Source organism: Rhynchophorus ferrugineus, unplaced genomic scaffold, assembly GCF_030347505.1.
Source record: "Rhynchophorus ferrugineus isolate W39M unplaced genomic scaffold, kcgeb_rfMv2 rfM2, whole genome shotgun sequence".
Lineage (NCBI taxonomy): Eukaryota > Metazoa > Arthropoda > Insecta > Coleoptera > Curculionidae > Rhynchophorus > Rhynchophorus ferrugineus.
The window spans coordinates 31,285,019-31,305,024 of record NW_027472581.1 but is presented as its reverse complement, the minus strand read 5'-3'; the positions used below and the strand labels follow the sequence as shown (position 1 = coordinate 31,305,024).

Sequence of the window (20,006 nt, the reverse complement as noted above, 5' to 3'; positions counted from 1 at the left end):
TATAGAACATGTTTTGGTTAATTACTATGGCATTAGTTCCTCCCAATATGTACATTTTTACACCCTTTTCATTACAAATCAATTGCAATCCTATATATATATATATATATATATATATATATATATATATATATATATATATATATATATGTATGTACGTATGTATGTATAAAGATTATAAGAAATATACTACTTCATTAAAAAATTATAGCTTTCTTAAGACTAAATTTTTCATGCTCGGATTTTCCGACCAGATTTATAGAGGGGGGTAACTTTTTAAGTGATTTTTTTCTAAACGTCAAGTGTAACGTTACCGGAAGTCAACAGGGAGATTGATGATGACTAATACGCCTGGCAGCAATGAAACCACGTACCAAACGGACACTCGTCGACCTTTATCGAAAATAAGATGCGCCTAATGGATGAAATACAACGAAGCCTTGAAAAAATTACTGGTAAACCTATTCAAGATAAGAAGGAGATCGTTGCAGGTTTATGCGTAAATGTATTAATATAGTAAAAGAAAATAAAGCGAGTTTGATATTCAGATAGTGAAGGTTCCCTTTTAACAGTGTGTTATATAATAGGACATAAGCTTTCTATAACTTTTTTTTATATTGGTTCTAAGTGGTTGAATATAGAGGAATAAATCACTATTATTGGCGTCTAGTATTTTATGACCAATTTATGGAACGGGGTTATAGAGTTTTTCCAAGTTATGGCTAAAATATTGATATTAAAGTGTTTTTTATTTTTGGTTTGGATCGAATTACCGAATTTTGAAAACCTCTTTCAAAAATTGAATTTAAATAAAGCCAATAGAAGAATTATTGAATATGATATATAGCGGCATTTTGAAGTTTTCGCCTCATCGTCCTACCGATGATATTGTTAAGATATCTGCGGAAGATTTATTTACATTTACTTACATATTAATGTTTATATTATTTTTTCTTTATATTGAATAAACAATAACATAATATTTCAATGGATTCTTGGCGAATATATCTATAATTTATATACCTTAATGGTGGTAAGTAGTAAGTAAGATAATATTATTGTTAGATAATATTATTGCTAAAGATAGTAATATTATTTAGGAATAATGACAAATATAATCAGTATTAAGTTAAACTAATATTTACTGCTAGAATATAAGAAGAACCATTTCAGTTATAAGTTAATTTTTTCCTCATATTTATCTGGGAATATTGTACATTTTAAAACTCTTTTTTTATTATTAATCTGTAGTACGATTATTAGAGTATTACTAGAGTCGATCCTAAATCCCCACATCTCCGGATTTAGCACATGCGCACTCTCCTGCATAGAATAAGGCACAGAAAAGAATAAACTATATGAAACTATATTGTCTTCCGTTTCTAACGGCGGTCGATTCTTTTTGAGTGGATCGGTACGGTCGATCATATCAAAACAACAAAAATTCTAGAATATTTAGATATTGTGTTACATTAATAATTCTATAGTAATAATCATTAAATTGTTGTATTATTCTTGGTGGTCTAACATATGTTGGTTTCAAAATATGGAAAGACAAGGGTAAGTGCAGAATGTAAGGTTAAATTTTTAAAAGTTATAAAATCCATTTTAACAGCATCAATTTTATTTATAGTGGGAATTTTAGCTGCCGAATGTAACACATTATTTTCAACGACCTGGAAGAGGTATCAACGTATACCAAAATTTAACGATAACAACAGAGAAGAAAATAATTCTTGTTTTGTTGGAAGTATTCAAGTCATTAATGAGGTTTGGCCATCAAGAATAGTAGCAAAAACTGTAGTAACTGGTAATAATTGGACATTTATTTTAAACAAAATATATTTTATTAATGATTTAAATTTTGTTTTATAGTTAAGATATAGCTAGAATTTGTTGAGAGTAAAAGTTGAAGAATGTGAAATTCAGAGAAACGCAGAATAAATTGAACAGCATTTTGCTGAGATATAGAACAGTGTACCATGATACTTTGAAATAATTAGATTTGTTAAAAAAATATCAACGACACCCTAGTGATCTAATGACAAGGAAAGTATAATGCATTATTATATAAAAGTATAGGTAAATAAATTATTGTTTTGTGAATATAATGATGTATTGACTGAGATGTCTTTCAGATTTAAAATACGATCATCCATTCGTTTTAGGCCAGTAAATGTACAATATGTTAATCGAAAGCTCGAGGTAGTCAATTAATTAATGGTTTTTGTGGATCAAGAATAGTAGCGATAATATTTGGAGATTTTTAAGAATATTTTACTGCTTTCATATATAGTGGTGGCTTTTTCGTTTGGTTTTAACTATATTGGATGTGTTGTGTTTGATATAAACGATATTGGTCTTTTTTATGGTAATGTTTATTTATATGATTATTTGACTTCTTGTTAATTGTTCAAACAAGCAAATTTATTTAAATATGGTGTTTTTATAAAAATAGAAAGGCAAATAAAAATTATTTTTGTAATTTAATTTTATTCAATATTTTTTTAAATAAAATATGTTATTTTTAATTTTTATATCTCTCCTTATATCAATCAATTATTTGTCATATTTGTGTATTTTTATTTATAAATAATAATTGTAATGTGTAATATGAAGCTTTTATAAAAATAGAATGCTTGGACATACATTAATTATATTTTTATTATCTCGTTTTATTCAATACTTTTTTAAATAAAATGCGTTATTTCCAAAATTTGACCTCCTGAACCTATTTACCTGCTTAATATATTCGACATTAAATCTGATTATCACGATAAAAAAATAAGTAAATAAAGCTGTATATACGCATGCGCCAAACTCAACTCTAAATCAAAAAATTAAATGGAGATGTTGCGAAATAATATATCCTAGAGTCCATTCGACTGTCGAAACGATAAACACATAATCTGTGGCGTTGTCGTTCAACCAATTGTGCGACGTGGGATGTTCATTTGGGGAACGGAAGGCACACCAAGCAATCTATAGTAAGGCAAGTTGTACAATCCGGATCGATTCAACCGTCAAGACGATAAATGATAACCTTGTAGCTTTATCCTTCCAACTAACCGTACGACGCGGTCGAATTGTTCGCAAGTTTATCCGATCAAAATATTTATTGTACAATATATAGTATAGTTTATTTGCTATGAAAATAAAGACGTTAAATTCACTATTTATTAACATTCTTGTGACTGAATTTGAGGTTTAAAAGTGTCTAATATTCGAGCTTCTTCGCTTTCTGTTAGTGTTGATTCAATTTATGAATCTGGTTCATGATTTGGTGGATGGCGGATTTGTAAAATATTTATATTTTGAAAATAGTTTCTAATCTACCTCTGAGAAACGGCATTATATCATTACAATTTCTAAGGAAAATGAAAATAGATATAAAATCTATCTGACTTTGGATATAAATGTCCATTCCTGTGATCTGTGAATGATCTACTACATAAGCTTATAAGATCAAAATTAAAAGATGATAAGATGGTAATAACAAGATATGAAAACGAAAAAATATGCAGACCAATAAGCAGAGAAAGTAAGATGGAAGAAATTATGAATTGTACAATTATAGAATGTACTAAGATACTAAAACAGAACTGAAAGATATCGAGCGAAGATGAAATAATATTGGAAATATTTAATATATATATATATATATATATATATATATATGTGTATATATATATATATATATATATATATATATATATATATATATATATATACCAAATTGCACCCATTGTTCCAGTATATATAAATAACACCGAAGACAAAGAAACTGCAATTATTATTGACAGATTAATCTACTGCACATGGCTGTGAAAAGCTATGAACAAATAATAGAAAACAGAATTAGTTAACAAAAAAATGAGCATATGGAAGAGATAATACAGGCTAAAAGAGTCTTGAAAGCAGAGACTGAAAGGAGAAAGATCAGAGCCAACCCATACCAACCTGGGACAAAGGTGTTAGGAAGATACTGTACAACTCAGCACCAAATTGGATACTTCTTTTCTAATTTTGTTCGTTATTGTCAGTGCCAAGATCGTATGAAAAAGAATTTTAAAACTTACGAAAAAGTATTTTATATTTTTATCACATAATGGCATAAAAATTGCACAAAAGACAATTGACAAAACATTGATAAATTGATGTTTTTTAAGTGGCCTTCAAGTAAAAAAATACTCATTAAACCATCTATAAGTTTGTTAGATTAAATAATTCTATTAACCAAACTGTCTTGGTCGATAATTGTTGGTCCAAATATCTCTACGAATCACGAAAATGATGACTAAAAAATGGATTAATATGAATATTGTGGTTTTAAACTGTAATTTGAGTTAGACGGCTTGGTGACGCGGTGTAAAGGCGATGGGACAGTCCTCCTACTGTTCTGATAGCCGCGGTTTCGAATCCTGCTGCGGCATGGTCGTAAATTTATGTTTGTTATTGTCTCAAATTTGTGAATGCTCTAAGCTAAAGTGTAAAATCCGACAAGGAAAATGATCCCAGTTACGCCAGTAACCAGGCTGGGTAAGACCGGATGTCTTACTGTCTTGGATTCTGGGATGATTTCTAAAGTTGGTCACTCGCCAGTCGGTAGGCCTAATGCTGAGGACCGTGGTTAGGTGCCCACGTTAAACCGTAGGCCCAGTCCAGACAAACCCATAGTTGGTAAAAGGAGACTTTAAAATATATTAAAAAAACTGTAATTTGTGTTAAACAATATTGAATATTGATTTAATCGATAAAAATTGTGTTGAAATGGTATGATATGCTTTTCTGTAGAAACAAATTAGATATATAACATATTTTGAGCAAATCTAGTCTCTTTTAAGTATAAGAAAAATTTCGGTACAAAAAATAATTTTTATATAAAGCTAAGTCCCATCTGACTTAATTTTTCTTTTCCTCTTCCTCGTATAAAACAGTTATAGAACACAGAAAACCTCTCCGGGTTTGATTTAACTCCCCTCCGACTCCCATTATATAAAAAGAACAGATTTTTTCTTATTATCCACACGATGGATTGTATTCATGTCCCAGAACGGGAAAAAAGCCCGCACATGAATATATTTATGCAGAGCGTCGACACCAATCACGCCTCTATCCTGAATAATTCACCGGCCATTCCGATTTTTTTTATTCAGTTTTGCGTATTTCTTCCATTAACCGCATTTCATCGACGATAAGGGTCCGAGTTCGTGGAGCGAACCCTATTAGTCATCTTCAATTTCCCCGATGATTTGCGGTTGTTCGACATCTCATGTTTTGCCCAAGAAAAAAAGTTCTTAAATATTTTTAAGTAAATTGATGGGGAGATTGATGGTGTCGAACAGCGAATATTATTTATGGAAATATATCTGATTTGCCGTGTTGGAGATAATCAGGCCTGATAAGATTATCTTGATAGATTGCCACAGTCGTATTTAGGTGTTGACAATGGAGATCTGAATCGATGGTTTAACCAGCTGGTAACACCACATTATAAACAATATCCTTCTAATCCTGTCATTGTCATTGATTAATTGATTGATTTGAAAAAATCAGAATACATTTTAGATGCATAATATACATATATACTACAGGTATCTTTACTACAGTTACATATAGTCATTCCGAAGTTACTTTATACATGCGTCATGTAAATTTGTGAGGTCAAAATGTCGTAATGTTGCTGTATCAGCTCTGAGTTTTAGTTCAGTTTAGCTTTGACATACAACAAAATTCTAATCTAAATAAAATAACTAAACAAAAATAGTGTTATCAAATATAATTTATTTTAACATTATATTATATCTAATTTCTTCGTTTGTTCTGTTAATACCTGTATACATCTATCTTGATAAAACTAGATTTAATCACACTTAAAGTATTTGCCATATCTGCAAAATATATACTATTTTTGCTGTCCTGATACATATTAACTAAATGCTCATGTATATTCTGAACAATTAGACACATATCTGCCCACATAGATCTTTTACACTCTACAATAACATTTCCTACAGTTATGATATATTAACTATATACTCACTTTTAGTTGTTCATCACTCCTATCTTGGTATTGTCAGCATTGAATCATAATCCAATATTAATAAAGTTTCACTCAAGTGAATAACTAAGCTGTTCATTTCCAATTTATCTAACATTTGTTCGCAATGTCATCATTTGTTAATTTCTTCTTCATTGTATCTGATTGAGTTCATCCAAACCGAAGGTGTTATTAAACATTCATCATTCCAGCATAAAGTACAATATATCTGCTATGAATTATTAATAAAGGTTATGAGTAATTAAACATCATCAATTGTTATTCCAACGTTTACCATTCTAGACATTCGTATACCATGTCTGAATTTTCCTATAATAATTATCAGAAGGCCCCTGTTTCTTACCAACCGTTTTAATCGTTGTTGAAGAAAATTCAAATATTCCGAAGAAAATTAATATACTTGATAAATTCATAGTGTTCAAACAACATAACTAGAGATAAATATGGAGACCTATATTATTTACCAGACGGAATATTGTGGCAAATCGCTTAGACGTTACGGTAACAGAGCGGAAACACATTGAATTAAACTATTATTCATGCTGGAAGTTCCTTCTTTGAACTACTTGTGTTAAGAAGAAACTAATCTTGCCCCTGTTTTGGATATATTTAGTTACTTCTGGCGTACTATAGTCCATAATCATCTTCCATTCAACTCATCTTATGACAATCATCCTTTCCCTCATAACTTACTACTTACTCAATTAATAGTTGTACTTTCTTGTACATTCTTACATTGGTATCGAGGAATACCGTTTTTATTATAACTGTAAATTTATAACTTTGTAATAGTATGTTTGAGTTACTTTAGTAAATTGAGTCTTCATACATAAATATCCTTCAACAATCACCACTATATTTTACAGTCTCCAATTGCTCTCACCAATATTCGATAGTCTTCACACAGTCGTCACAAGTCTACAAAAACAATCGAACATCTACTAAGGCCAGTTGGTGTAACTAGAAGGTGTAACTAGTTGGTGTGAATATCGTAATTAATCATTCATAATACCTGTCAATTCCTTGAAAAATTTAGTTAAGTATTTTAAATAAAGTAGTTTTAACATCCCTCATTTGCATTCGAGAGGAAAAAAAAACACTCAACGATTGGTTTAAAGAACTTTTGCTTAATGAAGGGCACTACTGGTTGATACACAATATTTTTAATTAAGACTAGTAGTTTAACCTAGGGGTGTGGACCATTGCAAAAAATATCGATATTTCGACATATCAATATTTTTAAAAATTTCGATATACCGTTTTTGATATTTTATTAAAAAAATATTAAATTAAGGACCAATTTTAAAAGTTTATTCAAACTATATTTAATTAATTGAAAATAAAATCTATACATCGATATATATGAGCACATAATTCATTTAGTTTTGACTGAATACTGGATGGATAATGGCCATAACATTCAAGTGGATGAAGTTGAAGTTATAGTCAGTAAAGGGCTATTTGAATAAAAACAAACATCTAAAAAATTCAAGTTCGATATAATACTACTTTAACAACTTTTTAACAACTTTATCTGGTATCCCATCCATAAAAAAGCAGAGCCCTTATTCAGTAAGTGAAGTGTATTAAATAGAAAGCCTGATCAGGAAAGCTTCAACATTATAATTTCCAAAAATGCGATCTAAAATCTTCCGAAACCTTTACTGGATTTAGTCAATAAACGCGGATCCATTCCGGATAAACAACAGTTCAGGTATGAGCAATCCGATTCTGACCTAGTGATGCTGGATCGTAATTTTAGTATAAAAAATATAGTAATCTCTGATGAGTAGTAAATCCTACAGAGAAGCAAAATGTCTTTCTTGAAAAGGTCAGTAAATATTTTATAACCAGCAGCTTAATCAAGGCAGGCAGACAAGTTTGTGATGGAAGTTTTTACACCTTGCAGTATTGGTGACGTTCCCTTCATCCGACAGACCTTTCTTCATATTTTTATATTGCTTTAAGTATGCATGTATGATTTGAGTATATTTAAAGGCATTGCCCATGAACAATCCTGAAGCTGAACAAAATGGGCAGTAGCAACGTAAATATAGGAACTCTTAATGGAGGATATTCCCTTATTTCTCTTAACTTATTATATAGGAAAACAGGCGATAGAGATGACAATGTTCTAATATGACTACAATGATAACTAAGTCAAGTATTTTCAAGATACTACACAAACAAGATATATATAAACCCCATTTTGAAGGTTATAAATAAAATTATATTCCAAATGAGAATAATATTAAATATTTACATTCAAAAAAACAAGGAATAGGAAAATATATTATTTTTTGTTTAATTCCCTAGCAATCCACTCGTTTTTTCAACAAAGGATAGGCCCCATGGGAAAGATGCTAAAGAAACGCAACATCGTAGTAATATTCAAACCACATATCCTAACTCCACAGCTTAAAGAGTTAAAAAACGATAAAATATATTTACAACAGAAAGTGAAACTGAAAGGATCAAAAATTCACTTAAAAAAATTAAATAACAATATGTGAGATATGAGCAGATAATCCACTTAGTTTTGAATGGATACTAGATTCCACTAAAGGTCTATTTGGATAAAACAATTTCTAAAGGGTATTGAGTATTATAAACACCTAAATAATCTATAAAATTCAAGTTCTGTAACAACAACCTTATCTGGTATCCCATCCATGAAAAAGCAGAGTCCTTATTCAGTGAGTGAAGTGGATTAAATAAGAAAGCCCGATCAGAAAACTTCAATGTTATAATTTCCAAAGATGCGATCCCAAAATTCCGAAACATTTACTAGATTTAGTTTATAAACGCCGCTCCATTTCGGAACCAACAAGTTCAGGCATGAGCAACCCGATTCTGACTTGGTAATGCTGGATCGTAATATTGGGCTTAATAGTAAGTTCTATTGACACTATTAGCTCTAGTGAGTTTGTGAAAGTTTTACTTTCTAAATGAGCGAGTTCAAGAAATCATTAGAGCTGACTCGAGTAAAATCGAGTAAAAATTCCCTTAATGGGTATTAATAGCTGTTACTTTTAGATAAAATATAGTAAACTCCTATCAGTAGTATATGTCACAAAGAAGTAAAATGTCTTTCCTGTTATTGCTTTATACACTGAAAAGGATTTATACTGAAAAAAAGGAAACGCTGCCATACAAATAAGAACTAATGTTGAAAGTTGTGAAAATGAAACGATCCCCTTTTACGAAACGGATACAGTTCGAAAAAACAAACCCCTTCCCCCTTCCTCCTAGCCCGCACAAAAACAAAGTTACTTTACGAACGGTCCAATATGTAAAAATGTTTGTGACGTTTCCATTTCCGTACAAAAACTGATACAGTATAACCGTTTCCCTGACGCGCCCCAAAAAACTACGGCAGTTAACCTAATGCGTTTTAACCGGGTCCTGGGGCGGTGTTACCGGCCGGCCGGGGCGAGGAGGAGGAAATCGCGCGGTGGGCGGTCATGTGGGAACGGAAAAAGCCAACCTAAAAGTTGAAACTTTTTAATAAAATATTTTATTACCACATGGGACCGGCGAGACTAACCGTATCTCTGGCAACAAAATAAAAGAAACTTATTATCTAACTTTCTCTGAATAATTCTTCACTTGAGGGGTCGCCGGTTTTTTTTTTTTCGTTTCGGTGTCGGGAATCCGTCGGTCCTTCCGCGAACTTCTTGATAAAAATGTTGACGAAAACAGAACAAGGGTGTATAAATAAAAGAAACTTTGCGAAGGACTTTGATCCGGGGAAGTTTTTAATGTTATTTCGGCAGTCGAGGAATTTTTATAACTTTCCTTTTAGAGTACCCTTCTTTTATCTTGTCGGCGGAGCAGTTTTCGAGCACACTGTTTTGGTTGTTCTCGAACTCGAACTTCAACTAGTCTGGCGAAGTGCTCTTTTGCCGGTTCGATAACATTCTTACGCCTTGAATCGACATTTTTCGATTTACTTGCGTACAAATAGCGCTGGTTTTATTTTGTAGTTTCTTTCCTTTTGCTCGCTATTAAGATTATTTGATTGATTGTACAATGAGTTTTGTGGTCGATGCGAAGTGATGGCTATCAGACTTGTCGTTTTGTTGTGCACCGCATTAATGGATCATCGATTAACCAAAACGGATTTAGCAGGACCACCAGCGCTCGGGCAGAGTCTCGACTTACCAAGCAATACGTTGGTATTGTTGTCGCAGGACTTCGAACACTCTTCACTAAAACTCGTCACAGTTGGTGATCGCTCGCAGCTGTTCTTGCCTCGGATAACATTTGTCTCCTATTTCTTAAATCGTTTTCAATTATCTTGATCCATATTTCTCTTGGAGCAGCTTGCTGTCTCTTCCGTCCAAAAGGACCATACAACTTTTCATTCAACAAACATTTTTAAACCATTATAATCTGTAACCATTATTACTGTCAGTTCTGTTTTTACATATACAACAAAATTTTAAATTATTCTTATGAATTACAGATTTTCTTCCAATTCATACACTAAGTAATATTCGGCATGCTTATTACGTAATCGTTCGCCAAATAGATATATTTATTATAGTTTCCGAGATATATGAATTACGGATTTTGTTCAAATTCGGCAATTTGAATAATCTTTTGTAGTTTCAGTGTTATAAGCTCTCTGAATTTATTCCACAACTGTGTCCTGATTGTCGCATCTTAAATTAATTACTTCATTTCTCACACAATCTCGGAGAGAAACATTAAGAATCTACCTTAGATATCGGATTTTAAATAGCTCAAGCTTACAGATGTCAGACGGTAACTCTATCCAAGTCTAGGAGCCATGTAGAAGAATTGACAAAATAAGCAAGAGATGTGGATTTTAGCCTTAATTGTAATACTTTCTCTTTTCCACATGCATCATAGTAGAGAAGCATAAGCTCCAGAAAATTGGGCGGTTGGGCTTATTACTTCAACGGTGGATGCCACTTTCTTATTATGAATTACTGATTCCAAGTATACTATACTATACTATACTTTCTCTAACTGGTTCCCCTTGATAGTGACAATAGCAGTCATCAGTAGTTAATACTTTGGTCTTTAATCATTGATTCTCAAGATATATAATAATGCAGTGCGAACTATATATATAGAGGAATCTCCGTTTTGTCAGTCACCTACAAAATTATCTCAAAATGTCTCCTTGACCGAACACATCAACAACTTCAATGAAAATTTGGTGAATATCAAGCAGGTTTCAGATTAGGCAGATATTGTTCAGAATATTAAAGAAAATTAATTTTAAAAGAAATATTAATTTTAAAATTAATACTCAGACACTCAGACTCATACACAGAAAGTGGTCTGAATATTTTTAGGCTACAAAAAACCTATGGCTATGTAGACCGTGAATTTATTTTACAAATTATGTAAGAATAGGATCTAGATTTGACAACCAATGTAATTATCAGACAAACACTGACTGGTACACAATCAAAGGTAAAATTTTAGGGAGTAATATCGGAACCCTTGGAAACTAAACCAAGAGTGAGGCAAAGAATTGACAAACCATTCGAATTAGGTGACTCTAACTCAGAGCACACAAACAGCTAAAGATCAAATAGAGATTTTAAGAGAAACAGTGGAAAAGCAATTTTTCAAAAGTCAAAGTCAGCCAAAGTTTCTTCAATTGAGAAAACAGTGTATATGACTGGCAATCAATTAACATCAGCATTTTTAGAAACTAAAGAGGGCAAAATCTAAAGAAATTTTCATTTAAAATACTTGGTCGAAACTATTCAAAAAACTGGAGAAGAGAAGTCCAGCAGGTCCGGTAGAAGCCTCATTATCTGTCTCAGGGAATATAGTGTTATTATCATCGACCATCAGCAGGGTCAGGGAGGTTGTTATGTTAAACTTCATGTCTGTTTTTAAAAACTCTTTGCATAATGGCAGGTACTAGTATATTGAAAATCAATGGAAAGATTGCATATCCTCGGCGATCACCAGCTCAAGAATCAAACAAATTTATTCAACGAATTTGATAAATTATTTCGCAATCGCACACAACTAATGGAACCATCGTAAATCAGAACGAAATGATATGATGTTGCATGATTTGCAGCAGGATACAGATTGGTAATTAAGTGAGGTCTTCATAGTCAGGTTTTCAGAAGTCCAAAAGATGGGACGCGCCAAAATTAATTCGTCATCGTCATTAAGCACTGAAAGAATTATTAAGTAACACGAGACCATTGAATGCTTTACCTAGATAATATAATAATAAGAAAAAATAATATAATAGATATACATCTACATATATCATCTACATAATCATCGACATTTTCTAATCAGATGTACAAATGTGTGGGCACAAATCGTTTTGCGAAGACAGGTGCAACTCAAGATACAACAAGACAGAATCAAATACAATGAACGGAAGGTGTGAGCTTTAAGCACTTACATGTAGTTTTTCTTCTTTTATCTAGGAATTGTTGATATCTACTCAAGCTGAGGATCAAAATTGATATAAATTTTTGTATTTTTTTAATACAAATTCTATATTTCTTGCACATCCGTTAAATTAAACATAACGTTAATAACGTTAATAAATAAACACACCCATATTATATAAACATATCACTGGTCAGTCAAATAACAGTACAAGGTACCAGATCCAACATTTAAGAATATAAAGTGCTGTGTTAATCGCGCTATCTAACACTTCCTGCTGAAGAAACGACCTATATATATATATATATATATATATATATATATATATATATATATATAGTATTTATAAAACAATTTCTAATCCAATGCCGACCTGTATTCTTTTCTTGTAAAGTATGTTGATTCTCATTAATTGAATAAATTCAAAAGATCTGCCAACTGTTCCACTTATGAAACGTGTATGTATGATAAAAACGTTTAATTTAATTGAAATATATTCCTAGTTTAATTCCCTAAGATAGCTGAACCCCTTAATTCTAAAATGTTAAATAGATTGGAAAAAAACAGCTCAGTTATTGACTCGAATGAAACTTTCTGAATATGGGATTATGATTCTATGCTGACAATTTCCAAGACTGGGAAGTGGAACACTGAAAGTGGAAACAATTAGTAGTGAGACTTATATATTATTACTGTAGGAAAATTTATTGTAGAGTGTGAAAGATTTATTTGTGTGCATAGATATGTGAGTAATTATTCAGAATATACATGAGCACTTGGTTAAAATATATGAGAGGATAATGAATACTAACTTATTTGCAAATATAGCGCATGCGTTAGGGATAATGCAGTGATGAAATCTACTTTTATCAAGAAGGATGTATACATTTAGTATCCGAAGAAACCAAGGAGAAATACAGTGATATATTCGTACTTGACTTTATAATGACTTTACGAGGATGGATCACTGCACCGAAGGAAACTAAAACTAAACGTAAAAGGTAAGTATGCTCCCTAATTGAACATAAAGCATATTACTTGGATATATAATTTTTAATTACACATAAGTAGTATGGAAAAGAGTTCAATGTAAACATAACAAAACACAACCCTAACCTACAAACTATTATGACTCTATAATTAACTGTAGCTTAAGTCCAAAATGAACAAAAATTCGGTGTTAATGTGGCAAGATTGAGACGTTTCGGCGTCATCACTTTATACGGCGTGATTCCACTGTTTTATTGAATGGGCCATATACAAAGCGATCATCTAATATATAAGCGATATTTGGTTCTACTAAAGTTCAGAAAAGTAAATACTAAGATATGTAAATAATAATATGTTACATATTATATTACATACAGTGACTGGAGATCCAAACCAAACCCGCATTGTTTGTTGAACAAAAAATAACTATTGCAAATCGATAAAAATATATCACTGTTAATATTAAATGAATATATCCGCAATAAAGGAAATATATAAAAAGAGGAGTCCTGAAGCGAAATAAAGAAACCAAACGAATGAAAGCCAACCAATTCCTACTATATTACCCGCGAAGTATCCATGTTCGTCCGCCTCCATAACGCCCACTATTAAATAAATCGTTCCCGCTTATTCATCGCAAACAAAAAGAAAACAGAAACAACTGATCACTATCAACCGACACGTCTCGCGGCCAAACAAAGGATGGAACAACGGTAGCGAGAAAAAATCAGGCAAAAACGTCGAAAGTAGAGGAAACGAACGAGAAATAAGAAAAGAATCGTCGGCGGGCGCCTACGGACTCTGGTCGTCCGATGCGTTCCGCTCATTCAATCAAAAGCGTTTCTTTAAACTAAGCACATTTGTCAACGACGTCGAGATTACACGGGGGCCAAGCCGCCGAAGAGCCGAAACCCGTCATCCATCAAACCGGCGACGAAATAAAATTGCAATAATGGAAGTTGGTAAAGTTTACGGACGGCCTCTGACAAGCGATTCTTTATTTAGGGCGAGGACGACGAACGGGAGAACGAAAGGGCGCTGCGTGGTCCACGGCAGCAACCAGATTAAAAATTCACCAGCTCCCTGCGAGGTTACAAATCGAATCTCGACCGAAATAAATCTTTCAGCTGGTCGGAAAAATGCGGACAGAGTATAAAAGAACGGAATAAGAAAAATGCGAACTCTAACTAAATTGCCCATTACATTCAACTCGAATGAATGTTTAACGAACAGCGGAAAAAAGAGCAGGGGCCTAAAAAGTCATATGTAAACATAGAGTGCAATGAAAAAGTATCAACTCAAACTATGACGTTAATGTTTTAAACAATTCAGTTGAAATAACCTAAAATATAACTTAGTGTTAAAAATTATATTATTCCTTTCCTATCTGTCAATGAATGAGCGATGATAGTTGGCATTGTAATAATTACACTAGGGATCACACAGGGTTTATTGATTTTATCGCTATTTATTAAGCTAATCATGTTAATCACCTAAGATAATAATTTGAAAATAATGTTAGCTTACTAAAACTTGTTTTGCCACATTCAACATCAGAAATATATTTGATGTATAAAGTTAATTAAAGTAATATATGTCTTGGTAGGCGCAGTGGTAAAGACGGCAGGATGGTCCTCATACTCATAATAATACTCATACTCGATAATCGCGGGTTCGAATGCTGCTGTGGCATGGTCGTAAATTTATGTTTGTGATTGTTTAACATTTAGTGATATAGTCAGTTCAAAACAGTAGTGAAACACGTGACCTATCAAAACGTCGCAATGTTGCCGCAGCAACAATAATTTACAGGTTAGAGTTGTTTTATTATATATATATATATATATATATATATATATATATATACATATATATATATATATATATATATATATATATATATATATATATATATATATATATATATATATATATATATATATATTGAACTTTTTCCATACTAGTATAGGTAAATTTCTAGGCGCTTTTTTTATGTAGTGGTATCACCCGAAGGTCTAATCCACCCAGTTAACAATTGTATATCTGAGTGATATATTCTACTGTCATTAGAAAGCATATTTGTGTTATACGCTTAGTTCTTGTTTCCTTCCATGCAATGTTGCCTTGTAAAGTCATTTTGGTATTACTATGTTTCTCCTTAGTTTGTCCGTTTATTACCTGTATACATCTTTCTTGATAAAACTACATTAAGATATTTGCAAAACAGTTAGTATTATTTTTCTCCCCATACATTTTAAACAAATGTTTATATATTCCGAATAACAACACACAGTTTTCACACTCTATAATACAATTTCCTACAATTAAAGTATATTAATTGTATACTGACCTTTAGTTGTTCCCTCTTTCATCACCCTGTCTTGGTAATTGTCAGCATTGAACTATAAACCAACATTTATAAAATTTTATTCACTGGTACTTTCAGTAACACAAATCAAGTTAATAACTAAGCTGTTTATTTCCAATGTATCAAAAACGATAATACTTCAAAGTCATATCAAGATAAGATCTAATAAGCATTTAAATCATATCTTCTTCTGTCCCTGTGTATGTCAATGAACTTCTAAGTGATTGGACCGATTTTAATAAACTTTTGTGTCGGTTTATGTGGATATATGAACGGTTTAAATTCTCAAAACTTTTCAATTATAACAACAGGTCACAACAAAATCACTAATTCAATGTTATTTTAATTAAAAGTTCGAATGAAAAGTCCCCGGCCTGACACATATATGGCGCTACTAGAATTATATCCATATGTTTTTAGCTAGCTATAATTCTCAAAATATGGGTGTATAAATTTGACAGCAGTCAGATCATTATTTTGTGAATTATAGCATTATAGCATTAGTATATCAATATGTGGCAAACATGGCTCAAATATGTCATAAGATGGCTCCATCATTTCACGTCGACAGTCATTCGAGTGGACTGCACACGATGAACCCGCTCCTAAGCGTGGAAAACGCAAGAGTCGGCTGGCAAGGTTAAGGCGTCTGTATTTTGGGATGCGCATGGAATAATTTTCATTGACCTTAAAAAAGGAAAGACTAAAAAAGGAAACAGCGACTATTACATAACGTTATTGAATCGTTTGTAAGACGAAATCGCCGAAAAACAGCTTATTTGAAGAAAAAGAAAGTGCTGCTTCACGAAGACAATGCATCGTGTCAAAATGCGAATTGGGTTGCGAATTGTTTCCTCACCCATCGTATTTTCAAGATCTGGTCACCAGCGACTATTTCCTGTTCTCAGATCTCAAAAGAATGCTCGCGGGGAAGAAAAACTTAACCGAAACTGAGGCCTATTTTAAAGCAAAGGACAAATCGTACTACAAAAATGGTATCGAAAAGTTGGAGGGTCGTTATCATCAGTGTATTACCCTTGAAGGGAGTCATGTTGAATGAAAAAAACTAATTTTGTCAGAAAATGTGTTTTACTATTATGGTAGGCCGGGGACATTTTAATTGGCATTTTATCTTATGATATTTGTTATATTGTCAAAATAAATTATGTTATTCCATCCAAACAAAACGCCAATATTCAGGAAGTAAAAAGGTCCTTGAAATGAAAAACAATTTTAAATCAAAATAATACCAGTAAAATTGTATTAAAATAATCTAAAGACACGTAATTTCAGAAAATAATTATATATTAAATTGTTCGTTACACCGGCGCATTTTATTGTTCCGTTCCCACATTCTTCTTTAATTGAGCGCATAAGAACATAAATATATAAACCAAGTTTTCTTAACTCACAAATAACAATTTGCTCATTCTACTTTTAAAAAGATGTTTTCCTTTTAAGTTAGTTCTGGCCTAATGCACAGAGTTTTGATTGTTTATATAAACTTTTAAATGAAAATATTTATTGCTTTTGCAATTTTCTCATAGATTTGTAAATTATGGTCGTACATTAAAGTAAACGAAATTATTAGGCCTATAAATTAGTTTTAAAAGATTTCCTTTGATTTAAAGTTTTATTGTGAATATTTATTATCGGTATAATGTACTTTTTACTCTTTGTCGCACTTTTTATTCAAATTATTGTCCATCTATAGAGGATACTTTTCCATATTCCAGGAAATATAGTGATTCTATCTACAAAGCGATCCATTTTTGGCATCTTAATAAGTGAAGCCGTTCTAATATAGGTTACGAGTCATATGTCGAAACAATTAGTAATCTGAAAGAGCGAGCCAGGGAATTCGGCGGACGGAGTAGTACTTATTTTGATGATTCTAAGATTATTTTCGTAGTCATACTGAGGAATATTGCGCTTTTGTTGATTGCAAGCGTATCAATAAAAGTCAATAATAAACCCCATAGATAGATTGATAGTTTGATTAGGTTTTGACTGTTCATGGTATAGCACACTAAACTGATCCCACCAAATATGGAACACTGGCATTGGAGCCACAATAACCCAATATATATATATATATATATATATATATATATATATATATATATATATATATATATATATCAATTCGATATCAGCAATCCATAGCCAGCGCTTGGGGAGGGCGTCAACTTCTCAATCAAAATGCTGCCGTTAGTGCTGCAGGACTATAACTTTGCAAGAATATTCTTCACCAAATCTCGTCAAAATTGGCTATCGGTCGCAGCTATTTTGTCCTCAGATCACATTAGTCTCCTTTTTATCCAATCATATTTGATAACCTGGATCCATCCATGTCTTTTTCGGAACTGTTCGCTGTCTCTTTCACCTAAAAGTTGAATTCGCCACAGAAGTTTGTAAGAAAATCTTTTATTCCATAGATATCTCCAAATCATTACAATCTGCATCTCTGATTTGCTCCTCAACTTTGTTCTGATTGTCGCATTTTAACTGAATGGCTTCTTTTCTAATAAGATTTCGAACAGAAACATATAAAATTAGCCATCGTATTTGAAGGAACTTAATCTTACATATGTCGGACAGTAACCAAGTCCAAGTCTCGAACCGATGCAGAAGAATTGGCCAGACAGGCGTTCGAAAGAGGCACATTTTAGTCTTGATTGTAATGCTTCTTCTCTTCCTCCAGCATAGTAAAGTATATGTCTATAAATTTGTAATGTGATACATAATCAAACATAGTAATTACTATTTTCAGTCAAATGCACGGTTCGACTGTTTTTTTCCAATTTATGATGTCAGACTAAGATGTATGAATCCTTTCTTGTATAAATTGTGAGAAAGGAAGGGATGGAGATAATTATTTGGGGCAGTTAATTTTATACGTGGTTATATTTTCCAACGGTAGTATAAGACGAATATATATAAGTTCCTTCACGAACTAACTTTAAAAAAGAGAAGGAAAAAAATAATTACTACTATACTATTATATAATACTATTATAATAATTAGACATACTACGCAATTTATAATTTAATTTTAAACAAAGCAGAATTACCTTTGTATTTGAATGTTCTGTGGATTTGAAAAAGAATGAATGTATTGTATTTTAATTGTTAATTGCTAATCATAGAAAGAAAAGCTAATCTACGACATAATTAAAAATTTTTTGAATGATATGATAAATGCTTTATGTATTATTAAACAGAAATATTTTTTAACAAACATCGAGAGAATAATCGAAATATTACCTATTATTGCCATAAAAAAAGTCAAAATATTTTACTATTTATCATTCCCAATTTCAATCATTTTACCATATTGCATTAACAATCTTGAAAAATATCGTACCAAAATGCTATAATATTAATATATAATATATTGTTAATTACAAGCAAACTACCAAAAAAATCATAAAACCAGTTCGCGGCTAGGACGGCAGAGCCAGAATATTAAAAATCAGTCGAATGAAACATGTAGGATCAAAAATAGTAACTAAAAGTACGACTGAAATAGTCGATAGTAAATTGTAACAAAATCAGTCGGGCCGAAAATAGCGACTGAAACAGTCGATAGTAAAAAGTAGTCAATTAGTAAACAGTCGATATATACTTTATTTTATATGTATAATAAAAAATAAATTACAAATATTATCAGATCAAACAATCGGATAATCCTTGACAAACATGTGATAATGTCAACGCTATTGTTCATACCTTTTTGACTTAATTTATCTTGTCTGTTTCCCAATTTCTGTACAGCTGCCACACAAATAAGCAGGTTCAGATAGCAGCGCAGTTTAAAACAGAATGGATTCTCGTAAATTGTCGAGGCATTGTGGTCGAGTTGCCAGATGATGGCCAACACTAAAGCCAGAGGATATGAGATTAACTGGTTCAATCTCCAGCAATCAAGAGCTTAATATGAAACCAGATTAGACATTGGGGTTAATCTTTTGTAATCAGCAGACAGTTGCCTCGTAAATATTTTTTAAGGAAAATTTGTACAATAAAATGTATTTATTTTTGTATTATCGATAGTTAGTACATATTTTATTAAACATTACCTGAATTTAAAAATATTACTAGCAATAATATGTCAGTTTGGTTTAATTAGTTTTATCAGTTTGGTTATTCGCGCAATTTACGGTGGTTTCTTTAGTTGCGT

General features: G+C 31.8%; 1 protein-coding gene and 1 long non-coding RNA gene across 3 annotated transcripts in view; both read left to right on the top strand.

Annotated features, from left to right (window-relative positions):
- LOC143190579 (muscle M-line assembly protein unc-89-like) overlaps positions 1-20,006 on the top strand; it is a 564,424-nt gene that overhangs the window by 280,046 nt on the left and 264,372 nt on the right. The gene's annotated exons all lie outside the window — the stretch shown is intronic.
- LOC143190998 (uncharacterized) lies at positions 1,393-2,019 on the top strand. 2 transcript variants are annotated; one of them, XR_013004375.1, is made up of 3 exons: positions 1,393-1,573; positions 1,634-1,810; positions 1,876-2,019. It is a non-coding gene; the product is annotated as an uncharacterized LOC143190998 (long non-coding RNA). The 2 variants fall into 2 exon arrangements; XR_013004376.1 differs by lacking the exon at positions 1,876-2,019 and having other exon boundaries at positions 1,429-1,560; positions 1,634-1,757.